Source organism: Carcharodon carcharias, chromosome 6 (assembly GCF_017639515.1).
Source record: "Carcharodon carcharias isolate sCarCar2 chromosome 6, sCarCar2.pri, whole genome shotgun sequence".
Classification (NCBI taxonomy): Eukaryota; Metazoa; Chordata; class Chondrichthyes; order Lamniformes; family Lamnidae; genus Carcharodon; species Carcharodon carcharias.
The window spans coordinates 107,128,283-107,145,806 of record NC_054472.1 but is presented as its reverse complement, the minus strand read 5'-3'; positions in this window follow the sequence as shown (position 1 = coordinate 107,145,806).

Here is a 17,524-nt window from a genome sequence, read left to right as displayed (position 1 = left end):
TCTACAAGGTGCCCTGCAGAAACTCACCAAGGCTCCTTCAGCAACCCCTTGTAAACCCATGACCACTACCATTTAGAAGGATAAGGGCAGCAAATAGATGGGAACACCACCACCTGTAAGTTCCCTCCAAGCTACCCACCATTCTGACTTGAAACTATATCACCGTTCCTTTACTGGGTCAAAATCCTGGAACTCCCTCCCAACCAGCACTCTGGATGTACTTACACCACATGGACCGCAGCGATTCAAGAAGGCAGCTCACTATCACCTTCTCAAGGGCAAATAGGAGTGGTCAATAAATGTTGGCATAGCCAGCGATGCCCTCATCCCATGAACGAATAAAAAGAATGTATTTGCATGTGATGAATACTCATTAGCTTATTTCTTTTTAAATTACAACTACTTTCAAGATAAAGTCAACAACGCATTAGGGTCTCGTCGCAGCCAGCTCACAATCTTTTAAGTTAGCATGCACCTGTCGATTTTGTGCAGTTTTGTGTCAGGTCAGCGGTTTTCCTTTTTTCACTCTACAGCATAAGAGAGGGGAGCAGGAGAATGGCAGCTTGCATGGTACCTTGCTATTGGCGAATGTGAGTCAGTGGTGAGGAGTGTTTTAGAGCAGGGCATGGAGGAGTGAAGTGGAAAATGTTAGAGGCAATGGAGTTGGGCAGGAAAGTTGTGGTTGAGATGCAGAGCCTCCCTGTTTGACCAGGGGACTCTTTAATAGGCTGCCTGTAAATGCAGCATTGCCTACTGTCTGCAGGTCTCACCAATGAAAAATTTCCCCCACTGCTAAATCAACCTGACCTTATACACAACTGCACAAAGTCGACTGGTGCATGCTAACTTAAAAGTTTGTGACTTGGGTGCAATGGGATCCTCATGTGCTGTTGGCTTTATCTTGAAAGTAGGTTGAAATTAGAAGAAATCTTCATGCAGGTTATTGGCACTTACTATTTTAATTATAATTACATGGGAAACAATAAAAAAGAGAAAGCGCAAGTGGCCCATGGTTCCGGCTATAACTTTGGGAATGATGCGCTGTTGGCAAAATCCTGGTCAATATGTGCTTTAAATTGTACTGGTAAGGTTACAATGCAGATTTCTGTTTAAGTTAATATAAGATCTTCTGTGAATCAGCACATTCAGGCAATGCAATTAAATGTTTTGTTTCCCCAATAATATAGATCCCTTCATGTGTTTAAGAGAGATATCCCTGTGCAGCTTTATTCTTACAACTGAGAACATTTTTCACATGTGTGACCTGCTTTAAAACCACCGAATGAAATTACTTAAAAAGCTATAATGAATCATTGAATAGTTTCATTGGTATATGCTAGTCAATTTCTTGGTAATATAAATATTTTTTGTCATGAAAAATCTTTAAGACATATGCCCTAAAGCCTCTGTACCTAAGAAAATAAGCAAAATTTAAAGAGCCTTCCTAACCAGCAGAATGGGTAGAATCTCACAATTTCAATCTGAGGCCATTTAGCTGGCCAGTTTTCTTCTCGAGAGAATCTTGAACCAGTGGAAAACATTAACACAAGTGGCTTTGTAACTTCAAGCACATCAGATAAAGGGAAGACAATCAGAAAGGGGACGGGAAATACAGGACTGAAGGTGTTGTATCTGAATGCATGCAGTATATAAAATAAGGTAAATGAGCCTGTGGTGCAGATTTAAATTGGCAGGTCTGATCTGGTGGGCATCACAGAGACATGGCTGCAAGGAGATCAGGACCAGGAGCTAAATATCCAAGGATATGCATCCTATTGAAAAGATAAGCAGGTTGGCAGAGGGGATGGGGTTGCTTTGTTAGTAAGAAATGAAATTAAATCGATAGCAAGAAATGACGTAGGGTCAGATGATGTAGAATCTGTGTGGGTAGAGTTGAGGAACCGCAAAGGTAAAAAAACCATAATGGGAGTTATGTACAGGCCTCCGAATAGTAGTCAGGATGTGGGGCACAAGACACACCAGGAGTTAGAAAAGGTGTGTAAGAAAGGCAATGTTACCGTGATCATGGAGGATTTCAATATGCAGGTAGACTGGGAAAAGGTTGCTAATGGATCCCAAGAAAAGGAATTTGTAGAATGTCTACGAGATGGCTTTTTGGAGCAGCTTGTGATGGAGCCCACTAGGGAACAGGCAATTCTAGATTTAGTGACATGTAATGAGGCAGATTTGATAAGGGAGCTTAAGGTGAAGGAACCCTTAGGAGCAAGTGACCGTAATATGATAGAATTTACCCTGCAATTTGAGAAGAAAAATCTGGAATCAGATATAACGGTATGACAGTTGAATAAAGGCAACTACAGAGGCATGAGGGAAGAGCTGGACAGAATTGACTGGGAGATGAGCCTAGCAGGAAAGACAGTGGAACAGCAATGACAGGAGTTTCTGGGAGTAATTTGGGAGACACAGCAAAAATTCATCCCTGGGAAGAAGAAGCATACTAAAGGGAGGATGAGGCACCATGGCTGACAAGGGAAGTCAGGGACAGCATAAAAGCTAAAGAGAAAGCATACAACGCGGCAAAGAACATTGGAAACCACGGGATTGGAAAGTCTACAAAGACCTAGAGAGGACAACTAAAAAAGAAATAAGTAGGGAGAAGATTAAATATGAGGGTAAACTAGCCAGTAATATAAAAGAAGATTGCGAGAGTTTCTTTAGATATATAAAGGGTAAGAGAGAGGCAAAAGTGGACATTGGGCCATTGGAAACTGACACTGGAGCAGTAGTAGTGGGGAGCAAAGAAATGGCGGAGGAACTGAATAGGTATTTTGCGTCAGTCTTCATGGTGGAAGACACGAGTAACAACCCCAAAGTTCAAGAGAGTCAGGGGGCAGAGGTGAGTATGGTGGCCATTACCAAGGAGAAGGTGCTAGGAAAACTGAAAGGTCTGAAGGTGGATAAATCACCTGGACCAGATGGATTACACCCCAGAGTTCTGAAGGAGTTAGCTGAAGAGATAGTGGAGGCGTTAGTGGTGATCTTTCAGGTATCACTGGAGTCAGGGAGGGTCCCAGAGGACTGGAAAATGCTAATGTAACACCCCCTGTTTAAGAAGGGAGTGAGGCAAAGGACGGGAAATTATAAGCCGATTAGCCTGACCTCGGTCGTTGGTAAGATTTTAGAGTCCATTATTAAGGATGAGATTTCAGAATACTTGGAAGTGCATGATAAATTGTCATGCCTGACAAATCTGTTAGAATTCTTTGAGGAGGTATGAATAGATTAGGCAAAGGAGAGCCAATGGATGTGATCTACTTGGACTTCCAGAAAGAAGGTGCCACACAGGAGGCTGCTCAGTAAGATAAGAGCCCATGGTGTTAGAGGCAAGGTACTAGCATGGATAGAAGATTGGCTGTCTGGCAGGAGGCAGAGAGTGGGGATAAGGGGGGTCCTTCTCAGGATGGCAACCGGTGACTTGTGGAATTCCTCAGGGGTCAGTGTTGGGACCACAATTTTTCTCTTTATACATTAATGATTTAGATGAAGGAACTGAGGGCAGTTTGCAGACGATACAAAGATAAGTGGAGGGACGGATAGTATTGAGGAGGTGGGGAGAAGGATTTGGACAAGTTAGGAGAATGGGCAAAAAAGTGGCAGATGGAATACAACGTGGGGAAGTGTGAGGTCATGCACTTTGGTAGGAAGAATAGAGGCATAGTCTATTTTCTAACTGGGGAGAGAATTCAGAAATCTGGAGTGCAAAGGGACTTGGGAGTTCTAGTCCAGGATTCTCTTAAGGTTAACTTGCAGGTTGAGTCAGTAGTTAGGAAGGCAAATGTAATGTTGGCATTTATTTCGAGAGGACTAGAATATAAAAGCAGGGATGTGCTGCTGAGGCTTTATAAGGCTCTGGTCAGACCACATTTAGAATATTGTGAGCAATTTTGGGCCCCGTATCTCAGGAAGGATGTGCTGGCCCTGGAGAGGGTCCAGAGAAGGTTCACGTGAACGATCCGAGGAATGAAAGGCTTAACATATGAGAAACATTTGAGGACGCTGGGTCTATACTCGATGGAGTTTAGAAGGATGAGGGGGGATCTGATTGAAACTTACAGAATACTGAAAGGCCTGGATAGAGTAGATGTGGGGAAGATGTTTCCATTAGTAGGAGAGACTAGGACCTGAGGGCACAGCCTCAGGGTAAAGGTAAGACCTTTTAGAACAGAGATGAGGAGAAACTTCTTTAGCCAGAGAGTGATGAATCTATGGAATTCATTTCCACAGAAGGCTGTGGAGGCCAGGTCATTGAGTGTATTTAAGACCGAGATAGATAGGTTCTTGATCGCTAAGGGGATCAAAGGTTACGGGGAGAAGGCGGGAGAATGGCGTTGAGAAACTTATCAGCCATAATTGAATGGCTGAGCAGACTCGATGGGCTGAATGGCCTAATTTCTGCTCCTATGTCTTATGGTCTTATGGCCTTATGGCTTTGGGTTTAACCTACTTAGGTTTAAAATTTCCCCATCTTTTACATTGATTCATCTAATGCTGCCTAGATTGTACTGATATTATTAAAATACCAGCGGAAACTCTACTCCCTGGTCCTTAGGTACTATAGGCATGTGCTTAACTTTCTATTGCCAAGAAATGCACATGACACATACCTTGTGGACCACACTGTGAAACATAAAATGAAAACATCTTCTACGAGTTTTACAAAAGCTTCATTTTTACCAAGGCTGTCTTTGATGAACATTTTAATGTTTTGTCAGGGCTGGGCTTTACTCTTTTGAAGAACTGTGAAAAATGACAAAGTTGTTGATAGCTGAGAATTTCCTTGGAGCTCCTTCCACTCCACTGCAATATGCACCACACTCCCAGCAAAGTTACAGAGGCAGAATGGGAACAGGCCAAGGAAATCATCTGAGTAAATTCATTGTGTATGTATCTCTATTTTGAAATTTATACCACAGTTATAACTATTACATGGCCTGTCATCAGCATCTAGTAAATGAAGCAATCCCACGCACTTTGATCACTTGTTAGGCCAACTTGAAGAAGATATGGCATCTGCAAGTTTGTGTTAAAGCAAAGTCGCGATATACGTGATGTAAAATTTGTTAAATTGGACTCCATGTGAAAAGGTGTTGGACAAAAATTGAGTTTGTTTTTAAACACATCGCGCGATCATGTAAATTTCATTGGAACACGTTGCATCAGTTTTTCTGTAATGCCAATGAAGAAAATGTATAGTGTTACAAAATCATAAACTCATTTAAAGAACAGTGTTTATGATTTCATTACACAGGGACAGGGCAAATATTCCTCCATTGCTGCTAAAGTGATGCACTTTATTTTTGGATATTGTCATGATAATGAAGGAAAAAACACCACATTGCAATTGGAAATATTGGACTTTAAAAAATAAGACCCGAGTTTTTAAAACACACACAAGCCACTGGCTGGAATGCTGCAGGGTGACTCCCTAAGAGATACTGGAATTCCACCCTGTTGCCAGACAAGGTACTTCTAAAGACATCCAGTAAATAATTGCTGCCTCTGGTAAAGACAATGGGTCATAATGGGAGATGAGCATCATCTCATCAAGAAATCCTGTGAGCAATGCCCAGACAGATTTGTGAATTCGCTTCCCACTTGGAATATACAAAGTAGGGGTTAAAAGTGAGCTGAAAAGCTGTCCCATAGTCTGTATGTTGGTGGGTGTTCTGTGAGAAAGCAAGTGCTAGAAGTTTGGCCAAGATTAACAGCCATACACAGTAGCCCTGCAAATCTCCATTTTGCATGTATCCTGATCTCTCTCCCTCTCCACTAAATTCAACACTACTGGAAGCTCAAAACTGACTATTCATCTGCCGGGGTCAACTCTACTGGAACCATGAAGCCAACTATTCATCTACCGGCGTCAATTCTACTGGAATCTTGAAACTCAACATCCGCACTACTAAGTCACCTACTCCCCATGAGTCAAGGACTGTTCTGTATACCCTTTTTAAATATATATATATTATTTTTCACTTACTTCAAGCTAAATTCTTACTTTTAACCTGTATGACCGTACATGCATGTGTTTTATCCTTTCTTGCCTTTAGTAGTTAATAAACTTAATCTTTCCTTTAACTCAAGAAAGTCTGATAAAATTGGCTCCTTCAAAACCAGAACAATTGGGTCTGGGGAAAAGGTATTATAAACGGGATCCTTTTTAGATTAAATCTTGTTGTGACCAATGAAGATGGGGATGGTGGGTAGGGTGGTAGCGTTTGGTAGGCTGAATAAAGATAGGGAGCCAGCTCGTCCCGCCTCACCCGAGGCATAACATTTTGGGGGTGCCCCAGCCAGGCAGTGACAAATGGAGAAGCTCGTCTGGATCAACAACTTTGGGGAACCTCACCAGAGGATGGGTCATAACAATATGTTTCCTCTTTAAGTAAAAAAACCCATTATTTCTTGAAGATAGTTATCCTCTAAATATTCAAATATTACCTAGATATTGAGAAAGATCTTCATCTGTAATGGACAGCAAAAGATAGCCATCAACCATGTACTCCGCAAGCGGCAGCCTGTAGAGCTCCCTGATGCCCAGGTGGAGTAGCGATTCCTGGACATCACTGACTGTCCAACTGCATAACTTTTTCATCATGAACTCCTTGCTGAATTCCAAAAGTGGTGTTATACTGTTGCAGAAAGGTACTTTCATCATAGTGTATTCTTCTATCTTTTCACTCAGATTGCCGATCACTTGTGAACTCTTCTCAGCCAAGTTGCTCCTGGCTACTCTTGCTCCTGTCAGGTCCATAACTCCATTCAATAATTGTGCCAGATCTTTGGGGACTTTCACAGTATTTTGCGAGATAGGAAAGATCTTAATAGTTTTTTCTGAAGATCTCAGTCTCTCTAATAATATTCTGCCCTCCATCAAAGAAACGGGGCATTTGAAATAACTTTCTGACAAGAAAACAATCGCTGCCTTACATTTCTCAATGGCTTCAACCCGATGAGACAACCACTGAGGGGAAGCTATGTCCACTTCATCTTTGTCGAACCAGGTCTCCTCCCTTAAATTGGATTCCTTTAGTTGCTTCGCAGTTTCACACACAAACTTTCGCTCCAGAAAGCTGGCATCAGGTGAGTAAGAAATGTAAATGGACATTGGAATCTTGCTGCTCCTCAACTGTCTGGGAGAGTCCTCACTGGATGCTATCTGCTCGCCTCTGGACCCTTCGGTTGGATCAGGAGAATCAGCTTGGACATGGTCTGGCTGATCCTCATTCACACACACTGCGGCTTTCGGGATCCCGTTGTCGGCAACAGTGGTTTTATTCATTTCTGTTGACTTTAAGCGCTTTGAAGTTCGTGTTTTTATTGTTGTTCTAATTTTGACATGAATGGGACACATTCGAACAGCAATTGCAGTTTCCTCCATGATGCTGCACGTCCAATATCTGAAACTGCATTCCCCTCAACCACCACCCAAGGCTCTGCTTTAGTTCGTTCGCCCAAATGAGACTTCTAGTCAGCTGTGAAATGGTTATTGTTTCATAACAACTGTACCACTCCAAACAAATGCAGGAATTGTATTCAACAACGAACAGCCAAAACCAACATTTCTACAAAACTGTATCTTCACCTTCTGCTCAATTTTGTAGAAAGCTTGAACTTTTGATCATCTATTGATCTGTCACTGTTGGGCTGTGTAAATCTGTTCCTAAGCATTGAAGAGGTAACATGATACTTGGTAACCAAGTCAAGTGGTGAAGTAAATAAAGGGCCAGCTGAGCAGACTCCTTGTTATGATCCCCGTAGAGACCGATAACATTTAAAAGGAAATTCAAACTTCCAGTTAAGAACTGAAAAGGTGACACCAGATTTCACATTCTAAGATTTTTACTGTAACATTTACAAAAAACACATTTAACTAAACTTTATTTTTGAAGGCAATTTATAGCTTAACCTACAGAAAGGTAGGCTCCCCTTCTATATTTATCACACATTGCACTTTCCACAGAATTACAGTCCTCATAACAAAGAGTCTACAGTTGCTCCCAGCTTCAATAGGTTCACATTTCCCTGTTTCACCAAGTAGCAACCTCCAGGTGGTTCCCTTACTTTTTGGAGAGTTTCTTAAATCCATTACCAGCAGTAAAGCTTGTCTCAATGAATCTCCCTCTCTGGCCAGACAAGGGCAAATCTCCCAGAATCCTTAATATTCAGGTCGGGACCACGATTTTCAATCTTTGTTTCAGTGAACCCGAACAGTCTGATGTACATTAGAGCTCAGCTGTCAGGTTCATAGTAGGGACAATTAAATTTTTATTTAGTTAAAAGCAGAATTACGATGGGACAACTGGCAATGAGTCCAGCAATGTACCTTAAATTTGCTTGATTGGCCAGTTTCCTGTTTCCCAGCTCCCAGATTTCTGAAGAATCACCTGGTTTACTCAGCAAGGCTGCAGCAGCTCCCAGACTGCAGCCTGCCTTTACTGATGGTGCTAGGCAGGTAGCTCTCACCTCCTGGGGGCAGCAGGTGCCCCTATTTGGCATGAACTCACCTTTTGGTCAATTAGGACATTTAAATTTAAAAATCAAGCCACACCAGGTTGGGACCAGGAATTCAGCTAGGAATGGGTCAGAGCTGCCTACAGCATTTTTGCTGAAGAATCATCTTGAGTTCACATTAAGGGTCCCTTTAATGAAAAACCTCATCAGCTAAGTCAGCTGGCTTAAGAAAATTAAACATTTCCTTCAACTGCTTGGTATGCAACATACATACAAAGGAACTATCAGATCTTTCCTGTAATTGAATCGCAAAAAGTTAGTATGCAAGTGCAGCATACTAAGAAGGCAACTGGAATGCCGGCATTTTTTTGCAATGGGAATGGAATATAAAAGTAAGGAATTGTTACTGAAGCTGTACAGGGTGAGACAACATCTGGAATACTCTGTACAGTTTTGATCTTATTTGAAAAAGGATATTTTTGCATTAGAACAAGTTCAGAGAAGGTTCCTTCCTAGGATGAAGGACTTATCTTCTGAAGAAAGATTGGACAGGTTGGGCTTATACCCATTGGAGTTTGGAAGAATGAGAGGTGATTTTATTGAAACATATAAGATCCTGAGGGCACTTGATAAGAGTGGATACCAGGTGGATATTTCCACTTGTGCAAGAGACTAGAACTAGGGGACACCGTTAAAGAATAAGGGGGCTCCCTTTTAAGACAGAAATGAGGAAAATAAATTTTCTCAGTGGGTCATTAGTCTGTGGAATTGTCTTTCCCAGAAAGCAGTGGAGGCTGGGCCAATGACTTTATCGAAGGCTGATCTAGATTTTTGATAGACAAGCAGATCAAGGGTTTTGGGGGGAAGGCAGGAAGGTGGAGCTGAGAGCACAATCAGACCAGCTATGATCTTATAGAATGGTGGAATAAATTCGAAGGACCAAATTACATATTCCTGCTCCTAAGTCCTACGTTCTTTCAACTATGCTGTGAATCTATCTTTCCCAATTTAATTGAAAACTTAAATATTATAAAACAAAAAAACAAAGTAAAGCAGATGCCAGATATATGAAATAAAATTAGGAATCACTAGAAACACTCGCAACCATTGAAAAAGCATGGATCAGTTCAACTGAAAAACATGATGAGCAAACAAAAATTAAGAAAGAACAGAACAAGAGCAGATGTGAACATACAAAATTACAAAGAGCAGCTGATCCAACAAACCTGCTCCATATTGTGATGGCCGGAGCACCATGAATAAACATTTCTCCCCTCCCTTTGGCCCCTCTCCTCCCTACATCCCTCCCCCTGCAGCTATTTAATAAGCTGGTAGAGGCAAAAACACAGAGAAAAGACCTAGGGTTAAAAGGGAAAAGGTACTCAGGAAAATTCCTCTTTAACCTTACACTCAGGAAAAGACTTGTAGATTGCTGCAATGAGGATCAGGAAATGGTTAAAGGGTAGCAGTGAAATGCGCGTGGAGTAGGAAAGGTTTAATATGAGATAAATTTAAAAAGAGGCATATGTGAAAGAGTGTGAAAAATGCAAATGGGGAATATTGCTGAAAAGGGAGACATGCTGTCAAAGCTTTTCATCTTGCATTCATCAGGACAGGTTCACAAGAATACCAATTTTACAGGGAATAACAATTTATACTACAAGGGAAGAGAGTGCTGATTAGATGACGTAGGCTCTAATTCTTAGAGGTGTTGCCATGGAGAATCCACCAGGAAACAATTAATTGTGAGCTCCTGTTTAAATTGAAACCTAGGCAGGATAATTCTGCTTGGTTAAAGCATTGCCATGGGGAATGAACCAGGAAACCGGCTGTCCCCCAATCTTTTGTTCAGTTGAAAATGGTGTAATGTGTGGCCATGCTCCTTCTGCAAAGGACAGGGCTCTGTGTGTGAAAATATGTTGCTTCTAGCATGAACAAGTGAGCCACACTGCAAGCCCAGCTGATAATCTTAAATTGTTTGCCAGTGTAGTTCTCAGCACAATCAGGATTGTTTAGCAAGTGTTGTCCACTCATAGATTCACATCTAATGTTGGACACTATGGGCGGAATTTTTTGCTGAGCAGTTGAGCATCCAGATGTCATCGCACACTTATGCGATATTTCGATCAGCAGGTGCGAGTGGGATTCTGGGCAGCTGACAATTTGCAAAGCCTCATCCACGGGTAGGGTAAAAAGGGTCAGTAGCATTGCCAGTGTGTAACCCTGGTAATGGGGATTGTGGTCTGCACTGGTGGCACCTCCTCTGAGGAGAAAGAGAGGGCAGAAGGCAGAGGAGGCCAAGTGTCCCAATGCAGCTTCCAGGGGAGCGACCCATGGGAGAAGAGGTGCAGGTACAAGGGGCCAAGGGCCAGCAGGCATTTCAAGGCATTAGGGACCGCAGAAGACGCCATTCTCCTGCTGCCAGGGTCTACAGGAGGTGATGCAGCTACCTCAATATGTCAGAGGTGCAATGCCGAAGGAGGCTCCACCTCTCAGGGGAGACAGTGACCTCTAATTGTCAGATGCCACCCATGTCCAGCATTACATACTGGCGTACCCTGCGTCACATTAAATAAAAAAGGTAAAGCATAATCAGGCCATTACAACAAAAGAAAATTCATCTCATTTTGGCAATTCAAACAAATTAACAGAACGTTCTCTGGTCTTCAATCCCAGACTAGTACACATAAATAAAATATTGCTTAACAGAAGATCACCCATGACCAGTCTCTCCTGTGCTTATGGTGCTTTAGACTTACATTTGCGAGTGCTACTTCTCAGTGCCCCGCTGCCCTCTTTCCCCCTCTGCCCTTGCTGGTGCCAGCATTGCAGACAAAGTCTGCTGTCCTGTTCGCCTTGATGATCTTGGCAGTCGTCCTATGGCCAGAGGACCATAGGCTGGCCCCACCTGGGAGGGAGGGGCCAGTGCCACAGCTGGCATCTACCCAGTCACTGCAACCTCAACAGATGCCATGGTCACTGGTGTGGAGGAGCTGCTGCCTTCATCCAGTGCACCCTGAGAGGAGGCCGCAGAGACAACAGGTAGCTTGTGTGCCAACGTGAGGTCGCTCTGGATCTCTATGCTCACCATTGATGGACGGGCACCTAGCTGGGATACTGGGTGCCTCATCCATCTCACACATTGACACTGACCACCTGAGGAGGCAATGTGCTCGTCCATGAGCCAATGCAGTTCTGTTGCTTCACATGGACTCCTCCACAGCGGACACCATGGCAAACATACCCTTATGGATCTCCACCAGATTCTCCCGTGCATTTCACTAAACGTCCTGCATCTGCCGCCTAATGGGTGCCTCCAGAGGCTCATTAACTGCCTTTGACTCAGCATTGTCCTGGTCTCCAGCAGTCTTTTGACTGCTGGTGCCCTGGGCACTCTCTGCCTCTCCCAGTGCCTCAAGCGAATGTGAAGTGCACTCACTGCTGTGCACCGACATTCTAGCTGCCGATCCGATGTCCACCGAGGTGCTGGCATCTGCGCTGGTGCCTGATTCAGAGAGTGAATGTGACACAGATGCATCTGGGGCCTGGCGGTCCTTTGGCATCAGAGGGGGTCTTTGAGGTCCTGCGATTGGATGCGTGGTGGCAAATCTAAGGGAGAACAATGACATGTCATTAGTTTAAGTCATCACACTGTCACTGTGCATATCAGGCACCTTGGTGAGACCATGGAGACCTGCGTCATGGTGCCATCATCCTTCCATTATCCATGGGGAATCCAGTTTTCAAGGTCCCATCAATGATGAGACTACACAAGAATGAACCATGCGAAACCATCACCCCTGTGCACTGCGCTTTTACCTTCGTCTGACACCCCAGCCTCTCCACGGTCGGTTGACTGAAGTGCCTACTGACTCTCCATCTCCAAGGCATCCTGCTCATACCTCATGAGGATTAGGAGGTTTTGGGGGCCTCTGCTGGCCCACGAACTTTCAATGTTGTTATGAGCCATCTTTTCCTGCAAGGACAGAGGATCATTGATTAGTCCACTCTCTACCTGCAGTGCCATTACAGCCTGGCCAACCCCAGCTGAGGAACACCTCACAGGGCACATCTGAGTTAGGGCCCTCGAGCCACAAGGCACTCAGCCCAAGCAGCCAGGGCTCACTCCCTTGGCCAGTTCCGGTGTCATTGATGGTTGGCATACAGACTCTAATACCCCTGAGCTCCACGGAGAGGGGGGGCGGGGGGTGCGGTGGTTGATGGGGGGAGGGGAGTGGGGGGGGTGGGGGGTGAAGTGTTGATGGCCAGACCTTAACATTTCAACACACTGATCCATGGCAACACAGTACTTACCCCTCCTAAGCACGGGCAGCAAGTCATTAACCCTCTTACAGCACTGGACCCAGAACACTGCACCACATCATGGCTGTAACCAGTGCTGCCACCTCCTCCCTAGCTATTTTGGTGTGGTGTGGTGGCCTCTTCCTTCTATCTCTGGGGACAAGGGTGTCCCTCCAGGCAGCCATCTCCTGCAGGAGGGCCTCAAGGCACTCATCAGAAAACTTGGGGGGGGGGGGCCAAGTGCCCACCTGACCTGCCCTCTTTCCTGGTATCTGCAGCCGCACTGGAAACCACAATTTCATGTTGACAACACCGAAGAAGTCTTCTTCGCTGGCAGCCTTCCAGGGGCTGCCTGGGCCATTTTTAAACCGGCTGCCGAGTCGCCATAGGACCCGGCAGCCAACAGGCCCCCGCTGCCGCTAGGCCCTTCCCAATCAGTGAGAAGCTGCGTTTCATGCTAGACGGGCCTGAATTGCCAAAATCGCGGTCAGGGGCCGATCGCAGGCGGTGGCCCATGTCCTGGCCACTGCTGGGCCCACCGACGATGCCTGCCCACCAAACTCAAAATTCTGCCCTATGTTTTGAGTTTTGCAAGCATAGCTGGTTGGGCACAGTCAGTACTTTACCTGTTGCCAACAGCCAAGGGTACATGATGTTTGATATGATCTGCTGGTCATTGAGATGTACAACTTACATACCTAGCATTACACTGGCATTAAAATTCATAAGCCATATTATTCATTTGTGTGATAGGCAGAATGTTTTTTTGGCTTGACATCAGCTGATATCCCTGAATAAATGAAATGCGCCAACGCAGAAGTTCCCACACCTATAAACTTCTTGTTTGCCTTCAATAGCCATGGGAACCGTGGACCATCCATCTACCTTACCAGCCTCTACGGCCAAAGAGAAAATAAGAGCCATAGCTAAGAAATGAAGTTATTAAGATTGATAATTCAAGCCAGAGGATTGCAAAATGCCTGTTCCTCTAGCTGAAACAGTGCAGAAGGCTGAAGACACAAGTCAAAGTAGGAATTGAAGAGGATTGAAGTAATGAGTGACAGGAAGTTCTAAATCATATTGGTGGACCGAATGGATGCCATGCAAAATTATGTCTATTGAAAGTTTCAAAATCAGGCTTTGATAAGTACAGACAAGTGTTCCGATGAATCATATGAAAGTTCATAGTAGTCATAGCAATTGTAATACTACTAGAACATTCAAATTACAATCTGCAACCTGATTCTGTGCTCACATGTGCTCATTCTTTGAAGGATTAAGAACAGGAACTGGGCTAATTTTTTCCCACTGAGGTGTTGAAAACAATTATATCACTATTATTAAAAACCAAAGTGAAATTATTTAACTCAGCACAGACCAGAGATCAAACTTGCAGTCTTCTGGATCCATTTTCCACAATGGGCGGTGCCCTTACCAACTCAGCCAATAGGCTCACTTTCCAAGCTGCAGGTATATTGCACCAGGGTGGTAAGGAAATGGGGGAAAGAAACTAAAGCTTTACCTCATCTTGGAATAAATTAATTTGTACCTTTGTCTAAAGTTTAGGAGTACTTAGTAATTTATTTTATTCATTCTGGGGATACGGGCATCATTAACGAGGCCAGCATTTACTGTCCATCCCTCGTTACCTTTGAGAAGGTGGTGGAGCATTGCCTTTTTGAACTGCTGCAGTACATTTGGTGAAGTGCTTTTAGGTAGTGTGCCAGGGTTTTGACCCAGTGATCTTGAAGAAATGGCAATATATGTCCAATTCGGAATGGTGGGGAATGTGTTCCAATTTTGAACAAAATTAGAATTTAAGTGAACATCCTATGTTGAATAAATATGTAACTGAAAATAATCTCCCAAAAATTCCTCGGAGCTGCTCTCACACTACTGCAGGTAACTTGTCAGAAGGGTAACAGAAACTCCATTTACGCATGTAAACAGAGCATCTGGTGCTCTTCTGATACTGTAATGTTAGCAGTGTGGGAGCAAAGGTGAAGAATTTCCGAGCCATTTTGTATCAGCATTTTTGGTGAACTCTGTTTTTGCAGTGCCCTACACCAAAAAGAACAGATAAAAATCTATTGCTGTGGGAATGTACCATGCTTGGGAGGTAAAAGGTGACTTTGGACCAGACTTTTGAGTTACCTGTAGTGATATGGGGGTGGAACTTGCAGCCTTTAAATATCCCCCATTGTGTGCTTGTGCATGCTTTTCTACTAATGCCTTCTACTCAGGTTACACTTGAAGGCTTTTGTGTAAGCCACTTCAATCTACAGCAGAAGAATTGAGTTAGCAGCCTGCCAATTGAATTTCCACCAGCTGTGTAAACAGGGTAAGTGAGTCAGTATTTGGATGCTTAGCTGTAGGAGAGTTTTTCCCTGAAGTTGCAGAACTCCATGTTGTCTTGTTGGCAGGCATTCAGTCATGTTGTAAAAATGTCAGCATTTCTTTGGATGAAAAAATGATTTTTTAATTAGAGAAAAACAAGATTTGTATTGAGATTGTGGCTTCTCTAGAACAGTGTCACAAAAGTCTTTCACTCGAAATCTGTGCATCTGAGGTTAATGAATTAAGGTTTGTTTTGCCTAAATAAATATGTGGTTTATCTTCAGGAAATTAAAGAATGAGCATGGCACATCATTTCAGTGGCTTACTACTGTTGTAATGCTACCTTTTGAGTAAATTTGATTAATAAATATCACAAAATTCATTTATATAAAATAAATAAACATGTAATTTGTAATTTGTAAGAACATGTAATTTGGAAATAATCTGACTATAAAAGTGTGTTACTTTGTTTCAGCTATGCTGCTCCCCTAGTAAGTTTCTCTCTATGTTCAGTAATAATTCTTTACAAAGCCAATGCAATCAGTTTAAGTGATTCTGATTTACTCTGATAATGGCATGGTGTGTAATTTGCAATTCATATTTTATGAGTTCACCCACCTCTGTTGTATAATACTTCTCCGAGGATTAATTAAATTACATTGCAATATTATATATCACCATTGTGTCAATAAATCATGAAAGAGTGGCATTGGCCCAATGGCAAAATGCATAGGTATTTAACACAGTTCCATGGTGTAGCAGAACATGGATTATCACAGGGGAAATAACAGAGGAGTTCTGAAAAGGAAGAAAATAAATAAGTTGCATTTGCTTCAAAATGAAAAGGTGTCAATCAACAGCTGCTCATCTACTAGCAGCAAGCTCAAGAACAACAAAGTGTAGTATAAGGCAGCATTCTCCCCCCATCGGGGGGGATTGTGCGGGAACGGGCACAGGCGGGCAGGATCCCGATTGGCGCCCCTGGTCGGGAGCTCGGTTGAAGTTTTAAAAATTTTTTAAAGGTTAGAAAAAATTTTCCTGACATGACACTGCCACATGAGCTGGGACATGTCCATTACTTTTATTGAAAAATATTCCTAAAATTTTAAATCCCTCATGAAACCTCAGCCCGCTTGTGGAAGTTCCAGAAGCCCGCCTGGGCCCTTCGCCTGCCCGCCAACCTTAAGGTTGGATGGGCAGGCCCGTTAATCATTTCAATTACGTTTTTAATGCCCTTAATAGGCCGTTGACATGTCAACAGGCACACAGCCGAGTCAGCTGCGCGCCTGCTGAACTGAAAATCTAAATGACGCGGGGAGACGTCGGGACACGTGCCCGATGTCACCCCGCGCCATTTTATGCATCGGCGAGCAGGCCCCGCCCCCACCCACCAACTGGAAAAAGCTGCCCATAAAGTAACCAATTCACTTTCTCAGTCAGTTGAAATTGTGCTGCAAGGGATCCAAAACATAGGAGAATGGTGAAGAACAATTTGAAGTATCATGGAAATACAATTAAGAACCAAGAAAATAAAGGTTTTATGTGGAGAAAAAGTAGTTAGACCAAAATAATTCATCCATAATGCTATTTAATTTCAATACCATAAACAATAAATCACAAGAGTACATTTCAGGTCTGTGAATTATCAAGTGACGGGGCATTGAATTTAATATAGATAGACACCTGGTGGCGGTTGTAAGTATTATTATTACAAGTGTCACATGATTTAATGAGTGGAGTACATTTTATTGCTGTATTAAATATCATTATGAAGGATATGTGGAAGTGAAAGAGTATGGAGGAGGCTGCTATGTAAGATGAAGTGCCAGCAGGAGATCTCTAAAACTTAATTACAAGGATAGCATGATAGGTTTCTGTTACCATATTTTAGGGCAACAGCACAATGATTTTTTTTAAATTGGAATAGCGAACAAACACTATTGACATCACTCTTTTTCCTCAGATTCATGTATCAGTGATCAAAGGCATCATTTATACGTTTACAGTATGATTGATCCAAAGTGTAAATAACCACCAAATTTCTAGTTATTCATCTTATTAAAAGGCCTTGGGAGGAAAATCAGGCTAGGCAGTTCCCATGTTTTGAGCACTACAAATGTTTTTTAACCTGCAAAAAGCCATCAACAGTATATGCACACATTTCCAATATGAAGAATGCTGATACCATCATGATTGTTACAATTATGAGTTTTAAAAAACTGTTATATTTTGGACCTGTTCCTTTAATGAAGGTAAAATGAGGGGTTATGTGACCTGTTCCGAGGTCTGCCTGACAGTCAGTCCGAGTGGTTTAATTGTTAGAGATTAAAGGGGGCCCAAATTGTTTTACTGGGAAGAAGGTGCAAGGTGCTTATACTTGGAGACGGGCTGCCAGATGCAGAGGCGAAAA